General features: G+C 36.3%; 1 pseudogene across 1 annotated transcript; it reads right to left on the minus strand.

Moving 5' to 3' along the window:
- Positions 1–1002: 1002 nt before the first annotated feature.
- On the minus strand, positions 1003–5980 carry LOC104588742 (LRR receptor-like serine/threonine-protein kinase EFR; annotated as a pseudogene). Its single transcript, XR_016076690.1, has 2 exons — positions 3134–5980; positions 1003–1721 (listed from the first exon to the last, which is right to left on the minus strand). The product of XR_016076690.1 is annotated as an LRR receptor-like serine/threonine-protein kinase EFR (transcript).
- Positions 5981–8998: the final 3018 nt, after the last annotated feature.

Genomic DNA, 8998 nt, shown 5'->3' on the forward strand with positions numbered 1-8998 from the left:
ATCTTAGCCTACACTTCCAACACTTGTAAAGTGGACACATATCTAAATACATGAATTTTTATTGTATTTGTTATTAGGGCTTAGTTGGGAAGGAGTACAAATACAAATATGTAGAGTGCAAAAACTTGTATTTTATATGTATTTATACAGTACGTATTTGTATTTGTACTCCTTCATTTGAGACCTACCAATGCTTATTGTATTTGTTATTAGGGCTTAGTTGGGAAGGAGTACAAATACAAATATGTAGAGTGCAAAAACTTGTATTTTACATGTAATTTATACAGTATGTATTTGTATTTGTACTCCTTCCAAACTGAGCCTATGGAAGGAGTACAAATACAAATGTGTACTGTGCAAATACATACAAAATGTGTAATAAAAATACAAATGTATAGAGCGCAAAGCCTTGTATTATATATTATTTTGTATATATTTATACTGTACATAGCCTAGGTGTTTTGTTTACTTTACAAAGGGTAAAACAAAGTATATGTTACTTCGTAGACCTGTTCATGGGCCGGGTAGCCCAACGGGCTGGCCCGGCCCAGTCCGATCTAAGTTGGGCTTGGACAAGATTTCAGGTTCGGGCTCGGACTTTTCAAAAAAACCCGGCCCGAACCCAACCCTGACTTGATAACGTTTTATATTAATAAAAATATATTTTATATAATAAAATATATATATATATATATATATATATATAATATTTTCTTCTCTTTTTCAAGTAATAATGAGACTTTTCATTATTTTTTTAGGTTTTGAGGTCTTTTAGTATAAATAAAACAACTTTTAATTGAATTAAAAAAGAAATATCTTTTTTTTTTCCAAATTTCTAGTTGGGCCCAAGCTTCGGGCTTTATAATCGAGCTGGGCTTGGGCTCAAGACCTAGGTCCAGTGGTCAGACCGGACTTGGGCTCGGGCCTAAATATTTTCTATTAATGTAAAGGCAAAGCCCCACCTGGCCCAGCCCATAAACAGGTCTATTATTTCGTGTTCCTTTTTCCAATAGGTTAGGGCTGCAAGTCCGGAATCCGGACTTCGGTTACCCCAGCTTGAAGAATTTCAACTTTATTGGGCTTTGGGTAAGGTTTAGGTCCATTGAAAATTTAACAAAATTTCAAGCCAACTTAAGTTGCACCTATTGGGCAACCATTTCTTTGTATGACACATAGCCTAGAGACTACACTACAATTAAAAGATGGGAAATCGATTGATCATAAAAGGGGCACTCAGATCACGAAACTTTGGCATGGTTAGAGCTATATACGCACCTTCTAACTGAGATATCCTTGACACCACTTGATGTTGATGAACCCTAATTCCATGAAAGATGTCTCTAATCCGAATTAATTCCTTAGCAGCCTCACTTATATCCATTCGTTCTCTAGGACATTTCTCGGAACGTTCAGCCAAACGTGCAGATCCTAAGCTGCAAGTCACCGCACAGAGCACTGGACTCCGATCAATTGCCATACTACAATTTCCAAAGTTTGTGATACCTCCATTTTCTATTTCTTCTACTCCTTGGTTTTGTAGGAGTATTGGGTCAAAGATCCTTATCGCTTCTACAGGCAAAGCCATTTTTGCAAATTTTTGGAGGTTCAAATCATCTTTGAACATTTCATCTGTTGGTTTCTTTCCTGTGAATATCTCTAGTAAGAGGATTCCGTAGCTATAGACATCCCCATGTTTGATGCCTCACCGCTTGTATCATACTCTGAAATTCATACAATACAGTCGAAGTTTTAATTGCAAGAATCAAACATTTTTATAATTTTAATGATAAATCTGAATTTTTCCTTTTTCTCTCAAAAATGAAGAAATTCTATTTCAAAAACAGAGAACATAAAACCGGTTTAACGATATAAAAGATGATATGTGAGTCGAAAGTCCAAGCATTACGAGAAGAAAGAATTAAAGCTAATCTAGCAAATAGGGGTGCAACTCAGGCCGGGTTGAGGTAAACTGTAATCCAGGTTGGGCTTGGGTTGGGTACAGGTTGGTCTTGACTCTTGAGTTGGCCCATTTCTTTATTTCCTTTTGTCAAATGTACTTATTTCCTATATTCTAAGGGTTTTATATCAACTTAGTATTAGCATTATTATTTGTAACAATATAGGTATTATGTTTAAAAAAATCACTGCCATTAAACTTAAAATTTTTTGATATAAAATATCTATATATAAATACAGTATATGCATAGATAAATAAATAGTTACAAACAAACATACATACATACATACATACATATATACATATACATAAATATTAACAAACATAAACACATATTTATATAATATTTATACATGAAAATATGAAATTAAATTGGATTTAGATTGGTAAAAGCCTCAACACTAACCCAACCCAACCCAAATTTAAGCTGGACTCAGGTCGGATTCAGACTAACCTGGCCCAAGTGGCAGCCCTACTACCAAGTACCAAAGATATGTGCTGTTTTGGTAATAAAAATAAAAAATAATAATAATAACAATAAAAAACCTAGCAAAGGTATTAAAAACCGTAAATTGATACAAGAGTGGTGGGGAATAACCTAGCAGGAGAAGATTGCCCACTCTATAAATGGTGGACATATAATTTCTTAGCCATTTTATGAACATATCAATGGAGTACAATCAAGTAGTGCTTTAAAACTTGGCCCAGAAGTTGAACCGCTCCCTATGGGTTAATGTATTAGCAGGATGGTTTTCAAAATCGGACCGGACCGGATGGTCTGACTGAAAAAATTGTGAACTGGTCAGGTAATCAGTTTTGTTTTTCCCCAAAACCGGATTTTCTCCAAAAACCATTGATTTTGGTCAGCAAACCGCTGACCCTGGCAGTTAACTGTTTGAACCGTTTGAACAGTTTTGACCATTTTTTATTTTTTTTATTTTTTTGTCAGAATGGGCTGATCGTTCGGTTCGAATGGTTGGACCGTTTTACTTGGTAACCAGACCCTAACTGGTTCGGTCTCCGGGTTGGTTTTAAAAACCATGATTAGTAGTTCAACTATCTAGGTCAATAAGTATACATCTATTTTACAAAAGAAAAAAAAAGGAAACAAACAATATAAAGCCTATATAAAAATTTCTAATTATTAAAAAACTAGCAGAAGTGTAAGACAAATACCTGGAGGAGTATAGCCAATAGTCCCTTTCAAAACAAATGAACTGGCCTGGCTGTGAGAGGGATAATTTGGGTCTTCTAAAAGTAGCTTTGCTAGACCAAAATCGCTTACATGGGCAGTAAAATCATTGTCAAGAAGAACATTGCTTGGTTTTAAATCACAGTGAATAATTGGTGTATGACAGTGATTGTGAAGATAATCCAATGCAGATGCCACATCAATTGCAATATTTATTCTCTGAAGAATGTTCAAATTTCTCTGCTCATTATGTGCATCCATGTCTGGATGTAACCAATCCTCTAAACTCCCATTGGCCATAAACTCATAAACTAAGGCTTTGAAATCATTGCCTTTGAAGTCCAAACTTGAACAAGAGGTTAAGATCCTCACAAGATTCCTATGCCGGATGTTCTTCAATGCATTGCATTCTGCCATGAAGCTTTTGGAAGCTCTAGGTTGTTGAAGGTTGAATACCTTTACTGCAACAGTTATTCCTTGATTCAGATTTCCTTTATACACAGAACCAAAACTACCAGAGCCAAGAAAACTAGATTCAGAGAATCCACCTGTAGCTTGAAGTAGTTCTTTGTAAGAAACCATTAAATGTTGATCGCCCATTGGTGGCATATTCAAAGATTTCCGTTTGGAATTTCCCTTCCAGTATAGAACAAGAAATATCAATAACAAGAAAAGGCATAGAACCCCAACAGCTACTGCAATTATTACTCTGGAAATAGTTGATTTTCCTCCTCTTGTGGAAGCTAATGAGCAGCTCGGCAACTGTAGTTCAGGGATTTCCCCACAAAGCTTATAATTTCCAACCACTGAAATTGCACTTGCATTTGCAAAAGCTCCTTTTGTTGGTACCTCACCCACAAGACTATTGAAAGACAGATTGAAATTACTTAAGAGATGAAGGTTTTCAAAAATCTTTGGAATCTGCCCTGATAAATTGTTGCGTGAAAGATCTAGACCTTGAATAGCCTTCAACAGGCCCAAAGATTCAGGAATGGTGCCATTGAAGGAGTTACCCTCCAAATAAAGGTTCTCCAAATTAGAACAATCACCAATTGTTACAGGAATTTCACGAGATAAATTGTTTTCAGAGAGGTCAAGTATTCCAATATTTTTCATTTTTCCTACTTCCAATGGTAGAGAACCAGAAAGAGAATTGTAAGACAAGTCGAGGATCCTCGTTAGAGAATAAAGACCAATAACTTGTCTTGGTATGGAGCCATTAAGATTGTTATGATGAAGGGTTAATGTTTGTAACTTTTGGCAATTTCCAAGGCTAGAAGGAATGCAACCTGTAAGATAGTTCACTTCCAAGTGAAGTAGATTCAAAGAAGTGATATTGCCTAGGGACAATGGGATCTCTCCTGCGAATCTATTTCCACCCATGAACAACGCCTTTAGTTTCTGGAGCATTCCGATAGCAGTAGGAATGCTACCTCCAAGTAAATTTCCTTCCATGCTTAAACCAGTCAAGTTCATGAGGTTCTCGATCCCTGAAGGTAAGCTTCCAAAGAGTTGGTTCTGTCCAAGTGCTAGTATTGTGAGTTGGGTTGACAGATTAGCTATAGCTTTGGGCAAAGAACATCCAAAGTTATTGTTCTGTAGTTGCAATATTTCTAGATTACTACAGTTGGTGAGTTCAGTAAGAAAAGCTAGATCATGAGCTTGCCCTGTTCCAAACCGATTGTACGCAAGACATAGAGACCAAAGATTTTGAAGTCTACCAATTTTAAGAGGGACTGATCCAGTAAAGCTGTTTTGGCCAAGATCAAGTCTTTCGAGTCCCGAAATATTGAACAAAGAAACTGGAATAGGCCCAGTGAAATTGTTTACATCGAAACCAAGTACTTTTAGTTTTGGCATAGTGAGTCCTACATCCAGTGGAATTCTCCCATAGAATCGATTAAGTGCAACATTAATGAAAGCAATAGATGACATGTTGTAAATCCAGTTAGGGAACATACCAGACAACTCATTTGCACCAACATAGAGATTTGATAATCTTGTCAATCGGCCGAGATCCTTTGGAATGCTTCCCTCCATGCTATTATCCACTAGACGAAGAGATTGGAGCGATGACAGGTTCCCAAAAGAAGGTGGAATTTTTCCAGTCAAGTAATTTGCACTAAGAATCACTGCAGAAAGCTTGGACAAAGAATCCAACTCGAAGGGGACTTTTCCGGTAAGGTTGTTTCTTGATAAGTCAAGCACTTTGAGATTGTAGCAGTTGGTCAGATTTCTTGGAATTTCTCTTTCAAAATTGGCATCGGAAAGGTTGATATACCGTAGACGGAGCAAACGACCCACTTCTTGGGGGATTGCACCATGGAAGCTATTATCTCCGAGTTCAATGGAGCGAAGAAATGTGAGGTTCCTTATACAAGGAGATACAGTTCCCACCAAGCTCTGTCCCTGTAAATTCAATACAGTAACTCGTTGATGCCGGCGACCACATGTGATCCCTTGCCACTCACAAAAATGGAGAGACTCGTTCCAGGAACTTAGAGCTCCCAAAGGATCGTTAGTTATCGCATTCTTGAACTGAAACAAGGCCAGTCTATCCGTCTCATTTCCTAAGGGGGTAGCATTGGTGGTGATGGGACCTTCTGAACACAACAAGAGAAAGAAGACATGAATTGCAGATAACCGAAATAGAGTGGAGGCAATCGATGGGAGCTCAATCTTCATGGGGACTTTGGGGAATGACAAAGGTAGATAGCCAGAGAACTATCTGCACCACTCAGGAGAAAGGTAATTTCTTGTCTATGATATGCGATGGAAAAAATAACTTATATACTGATGTTGGAAACTGTCTTCCTTCACCATCCAAACAATATAACAAGTAGTCCTATCGTCTCCACCATGCTCTGTTCTTGAGAGAATTGACCACAGGCGATCTAGGTCTTGTAATTATCGAAAAACACAACCAAGTCTTAAGTCCTTTCGGTCTTTGTCTTCCATGATCTCAACGTGTCTATCACTCTCGGTCTTTGTCCAGTATCCCCTGCTTGACCGTGAAGTGAATGTTCAGTGTTCTTCTCTCCCCACCATATCTTGACTTAGACTTAAGTAAATGGCTCCAATCTCATCAATGGCACTTTTTTTTTTCCACCATTTCCATTCATAGTTGGCTTTTTTTTTTTCTTTGTGTTTTGCTTTTCTTTTTGAACATAAAATGCTCTGAATTTTCATTTATCAAAGATCCTTGATCAGTTTTTGTTACAATTGCTGTTTCTCTATGAAACCTTTCCGGTTGATCAATACAAATCGGTGGAAAATATAAAAATAAATGTGTTTGTTACAAATTGGAGAAAAATATAAAACAAGAAGTATGTATATACTACTAATGTAAAAATTAGATTTATCAAATCCCAAATCCCACTTAATTTCTCAAGAATATCTGGATTCGATTTAATTACTAAATCGGTCATTTTCAGATATCAATATTGATAAACGAATATCTAAAATATGACTTAAACGAATTGGATTTGAAATTATATCAGATTAAATCTGATCCATTTGCAAACGTAATCAAAGTTCAAGGAATAAAATGATATTTTATGATTTCTTAAGAACATAGTTCCAAGGAATTTGTTCTTTTAGCTGGCCAATGTGGAGTAATTGCGAGGCATTCTGATCCACCCCCCATTGGATTACAGACCCTATCATTGAAGGTCCATCTGTTCATTCCCCTAATCCACATTAGATGCATACCTACCTTTTAATTTTAATTTAGCGTCTGTTTGGCATGGATGTCGTTGCTCCAAAAAACAGTGACATCAGTGCCATCTCATTTTCACCCTATTAGCATATAACCTCGACATTTCTTCCATTGGATTGATATCAGCGGCTCACATGAATCTAATGTTGGTTCTTATGAAGAAATGAATCGTTCAAAGAATTCGAATAAGAGTGGAAGAAGGTGTTCCAATGGAAGGGATTGAGACATAAATTCTTTAAACTTGCTCTCCTATGTAGTTAAAACTGTACCGGACCCGAGAGGTCTCTCTTCTTTGAGCAAGTATCATGGATGTTAGAACTAAAATCAGGTTCTAGAGATTGGATTTTCTTGCTCTTCTTCATGGTCAAGTTATTCATTGATTTTATATAGCTGTGCAAGTTGGGCAGACTGGGCCAGGTTTAAGTTCAACCTAGGCCCAACCCTAAGACTAGGGTATAACGCCCGAGCTTGGCCTTGGAAGTTCAAGCCTGAACTGTCCCATTCATATTTCATTAAATTAGTAATTAAATACGAAAATTTTCTTCATATTAATTAATTGAATTTTAGATATATCATAATTAAGATAGAAATTGAAAATTAATAAAAATAACAATTTAATTAAAAATAACCTTAAATGCTTGTGATAAATGTGCATACATATTATACATGAAAATTTTAAATTGCATTAATAATTATTATTATTAAATTTTGTATTCCATTTTTATTATAAATAAAAATAATTTTTACTTTAACAATTAGGTTCGAATGGTTGTTAGGGGGTGCCCCACCCCAAACCTGCCCCGTTGCTATTCCTATCTCCGAGCCTCCGATGGATTTTCCTATTGACCTAATTTATGGTCTGAACTGGAGTCTGGAGGGTAGAAGTTCACATGGCCCAATTGCAGATTTGCAGGGCCCATTACATTGGTGGTAAATGGTAAGACCGTAAGACGATAAGCGTGGGCTTGATTGATAAAATTATCCATTTGTAAGTAAGCATCCTAACATACACGCAATACTGGGTCAATAATATTATGCCCCGTCATCTATGTACACGTGGTCTCACACACCAGGCTATGTGGTGTATCATGATTGTTGGCATCTGATTTACGTATAGACCATTAATAATCTACCTTGTGGTGTGTGAGTACAACTGGGTTTTCAGATTTTATGTGAGCAGGTTTCTAAGTAAAAGTAAATAAATAAAAGCCTTGAGCTTGCCCACGTCAACGCCACAGTCTAGAGTGTTGTAGATTTTCGAGATCAAATTCATTAAAATAATTATAAAAAAGAATTAACATCCATTTGACCTTATTTAAAAAATCGCAGATTATACAAAAGGATCTTAACCATATCCTGACTCACTGAAACTTTGAAGGGGATAAGTGGACATAGGTCCTCGTGAAGCTTACTGGCATTTGCTATGCCAATCAGCCATAAAACAATAAATCAAGGCTCTAAGTCGTCGCTTAATCCTCGATATATTGGAGTATCTAATGGTCATGTGACAAATTACATGTTGATGAAAGATTATCTTATAATTATCTTCATGTAATATTTTTATACATGGTTTTCAAAATCAGACCGGACCTGATGGGCGGACTGGAATTGGTTTTTCTCAAAATCTGATTTTTTATAAAAATCGATGATTTTGGTCAGTAAACCATTGATCCGGGCGATTAATCATTCAAATGGTTTTGACCGGCTTTTATTTTTTTAAATTTTTTATTTTTTTGTTAGAACAGGCTGATCATTAGGTTCGAACGATCGGACCCTTCGACCTGGTAACTAGACCCCTGACTGATCTAATCTTCCGGTCGGTTTTAAAAACCATACTTTCATATACAATCATTTACTTTTTTCTTAAATTATTATTTATTTATTTATTTTCTATATAAAAGAAATTTATTTGATTGTTTACTTGAAAATCTTTTATTCCTAGAGATGCTAATATTGTTAGATTACTCTAGATCTTAGTTCCTACTCTTATTGGATCAATTGAAATCCATTTGACTTGGTTTAGGCTGGATGAGCAAATGGTTAGATCATTGGTCAATGAAACACTTGTCTCAATCTGATGGGGCTTCAATCAGTCTCTTGGGGAGCAATCCACCCAACGTTCTTATTCAGT

This window comes from Nelumbo nucifera, chromosome 5, assembly GCF_055504915.1.
Source record: "Nelumbo nucifera cultivar China Antique chromosome 5, China Antique-T2T, whole genome shotgun sequence".
In the NCBI taxonomy this organism is placed as follows: domain Eukaryota; kingdom Viridiplantae; phylum Streptophyta; class Magnoliopsida; order Proteales; family Nelumbonaceae; genus Nelumbo; species Nelumbo nucifera.